Genomic DNA, 3,705 nt, shown 5'->3' with positions numbered 1-3,705 from the left:
TTGAGACGGAGTTTCACTCTTGTTGCCCAGGCTGGAGTGAAGTAGTGTCATCTCGGCTCACTGCAACCTCCGCCTTCTGGTTTCAAGTGATTCTCCTGCCTCAGCCTCCCGAGTAGCTAGGATTACAGGTGCCCGCCACCACACCCAGCTAATTTTTTTGTGTTTTTAGTAGAGACGGGGTTTCACCATGTTGGCCAAGCTGGTCTCGAATTCCTGACCTCGTAATGCGCCCACCTTGGCCTCCCAAAGTGCAGGGATTACACACGTGAGCCACTGTGCCTGGCCAAGTTCATTTTTTTTTTTTTAAGACAGGGTCTCATTTTGTTGTCCAGTCTGGAGTACAGTAGTGGGATCACAGCTCACTGCAGCCTTGACCTCCTGGGCTCAAGGAATCCTCCCAATTCGGCCTCGTCAGCAGGTGGGACTACAGGTGTGCCCCACCATGCCTGGCTAATATTTTTTTTTTTTTTTTTTTTTTTGAGACAGCGTCTCACTCAGTTGCTCAGCCAGGAGTGCAATGGTGAGATCATGGTTCACTGCAGCCTTGACTTCAAAAGCTCGAGCAATCTTCCCACCTCAGCCTCAGTAGCTGGGACTTCAGGCACGAACCACTACACCCAGCCAATTTTTTGTTTTTTAATTTTTAGTAGAGATAGGGTCTCACTTTGTTGCCCAGACTGGTCTCAAACTCCTGGGCTCAAGCAATTCCCCGCTTCAGCCTCCCAAAGTGTTGGGAGTATAAATATAATTCATTGCACCTGGCCTGTCTCTTCAATTACAGGGAAGAAACTTTTATATTGTCTTCTTCATTGATAATTTATCTGAAACTTTTCATCTAATGTGTCTATTGTGACAATCTTCAATTTTAATTTCTATTTCTAAATCCTTGGATATTTGTTTTGCTGTGTTGCACCAGTTTTTAAAACCAGAGATTCTAAACTCTTCGAAAAAATATAATAATCCCCTCATATACTTTACTGCAATGTTCATGGGTACTCGTTTATTTCATAATCATTTCCTTGCAAAATTTACTGCATGAGTGCCAGCAGTTCCTGTCCCAGTGTGCAGGCCAAAGCGTTAATCTTTGTACAGATCCTACAAGGACAGGCCCTGGTGACAGAACAAGCTTGCCTCTCACAACAGGTCTCCTCACTGTTCCTGCGCAGAGGCCCTCCTCTCTCCCTGGTCTATGGCCACTGCTACCTGTGCTGCTGCTTCTGCTACTGGCTGCCACCGTAGTCACTGGCTCAACGTCCCCCTCTGGGCCCTGATGTCCCCCTCTGGTGTGTTTCTGCACACCAGGCGGCCTATCTAACTGCTCGGTGGCATGCACATTGTCTGCAGTGCCCAAAGGCTATGGGTGCTGCCACTTAGCATATTCCTTCTGCTCACGTGCATGATCCATTGTCACAGTGGACTACACTTAGAAAAGACAAGCTCAAAGATAAAATTATCAATTTCAAGACAGCCACAGCATTACATTAAACCAAGCCTAAGGCCCCTTCTAGGAGCAGAGCTCTGTGAACCGGCACGTCCATGAAGCTGGCCCTGGAGGCATGGGTTGGTGTTCTCCATTGCTCAGTTTGGCACCTGGGGCACCATCCTGCTAGTTTTTATTTCAAGTGTGTGCAAACCACGTTTTGTTTCTGTGTTTCAAATTATGCAAAGAACCATTAATTGATTACCTTCCCATTACATTTATACACCAGTTGCTGTTAAATCCACACTAGTGGTATAAAGGAGTGGTTAAGAGCCTGGACTCTGAGCCTGTATCACCAGGAACCCCTGCTAGGATACAAACTAGCTAAGTGACCTCCAGCAAGTGAATTAAAGTTTCTGTACTCAGCTTCATCATCCATACAATGGTAATAGTATTGATATCTACTTCATATGGTTGTTCTAAGGTTTCAGTGACTTAATGCTTCTAGCGAGTTTGTAACAGTGCTTAGCACAGTAAGTTCTCAGATAACGTTATTTTGTATTATTTTGTCTCTTGTTTTTACTGTTCTTGTACTTTCAAGTCTGTTTCAGAGGACACCTGTTTTTCCTCATGTAAGTTTCCTCCCAAATCCTCCCTTTTCCACTCATGTATTTTATAGTTCACTGTAGCCCTCATCTTTTTTTTTTTTTTTTAACCTCAATAGCTATAACATATATGTAGAGAAATGAATTGGAAAAGATCCTGCTGAGGTTCCCTCTAGAGAGGTAAGCAGGCACTGAATGCCCTGTCACGGGGAAACTTCAACCTGGCTGTTTGAATGTTTATAATGGGAATGCCTTTACATTACAATGGGATGGAACTGAATCTGTGTTATTTAAAATAAATGTTTACAATTGTTAAATGCAGTTGGGGTGGGGGAGGTAGGCTTCCAGGGCAGCCTGGTGCTGTGGCAGCCACGTCCCATCATGGACTGCATCCTCTGAGACTGGACCAGTCCACACATTTCCAGGGCAGCAGTCATCTGCCTCCCATCCTTAGCAGTGGCAAGACTTCCTTTGTCAGCAAATCTGGTTCAGACCCCTGGCAGCTTTGCCTTTCGCAATATCCTTTGTCCACTCCCCACCTCTCAAAGACACTGGGGAGGAATTTTAGGAGTCGGGGTAGGTACCACTGTACCTAGGTCCAATGCTACCTCTTGTGAAGCCTTTCCTCACACACCCACTGAATGTGTTTGAATTAACTGTGACTGCCTCTTTGTTCCCAGACCTCTAGGTAGCACTTAGGGTTTGACCTTTTCCAGCCTCGTTGTTTTGTTAATTTAGTAGATCGTCTATTCCCTAAGGGTACACACGGGGTCTCTAATTCAAGCTTGGAGACCCTGACCCCAACCTGTAACCCGCCCAGTCCTCTTGCCCCCATGTAGGGCTTTAGCACTCCCTTTTTTTTTTTTTTTTTGAGATAGAGTCTCGCTCTGTCACCCAGGCTAGAGTGCAGTGGTGCGACCTCAGCTCACTACAACCTCCACCTCCTGGGTTCAAGAGATTCTCCTGCCTCAGCCTCCCTAGTAGCTGGGACTACAGGTGCGTGCCACCACACTCAGCTAATTTTTGGAATTTTAAGAAAAAACGAGGTTTCACCATGTTGGCCAGGATGGTCTCGATCTCTTGACCTCATGATCTGTCTGCCTAAGCCTCCCAAAGTGCTGGGATTACAGGCATGAGCCACCACGCCCGGCCAACACTCTTGGTTCCTTTTGCCCTTGTCCCTAGCTAGCTCTTTTCGTTATTCAGGTCTCAGCTCCTGTCACCTTCTCTGAGAAGCCTTCCTTGACTACCTTATCTAAAACAGACTGCTTTCCTTTCAAATCATTCTCTATCTCATAACTGGTCTTACTTTCCTGATAGCACTCACTGCAATCGGAAATTCTCTGATTTGCCTCACTTTTTATCCGTCTCCCTTGCTGGAAATGAGTCACAGGAGAGCGGGGACTTGTCTGTTTTGTTTACCCCTAAATCCCCAGTGCCTAACAGTAGGTGTTCAAGAAAATATGTGAATGAAATTCACCTACTAATGAAATTTTATTTGATCATTGACTGTTTCCGCCAGTAGACTGTCAGCTCCATGCAGGCCAGAGCCTTATCTGGGGTACCTCAAAATCCTCAGCACCTAGCACAGTGCATGGTGCATAGTAGATCAATAAAGAACGTTGGGTGGCCGGGTGCGGTGGCTCATGCCTGTAATCCTAGCACTTCGGGAGGCCGAGG

Source organism: Colobus angolensis, unplaced genomic scaffold, assembly GCF_000951035.1.
Source record: "Colobus angolensis palliatus isolate OR3802 unplaced genomic scaffold, Cang.pa_1.0 Scaffold250, whole genome shotgun sequence".
Classification (NCBI taxonomy): domain Eukaryota; kingdom Metazoa; phylum Chordata; class Mammalia; order Primates; family Cercopithecidae; genus Colobus; species Colobus angolensis.
The sequence above is the reverse complement of the archived record's forward strand: the minus strand, read 5'-3'. Positions refer to the sequence as shown.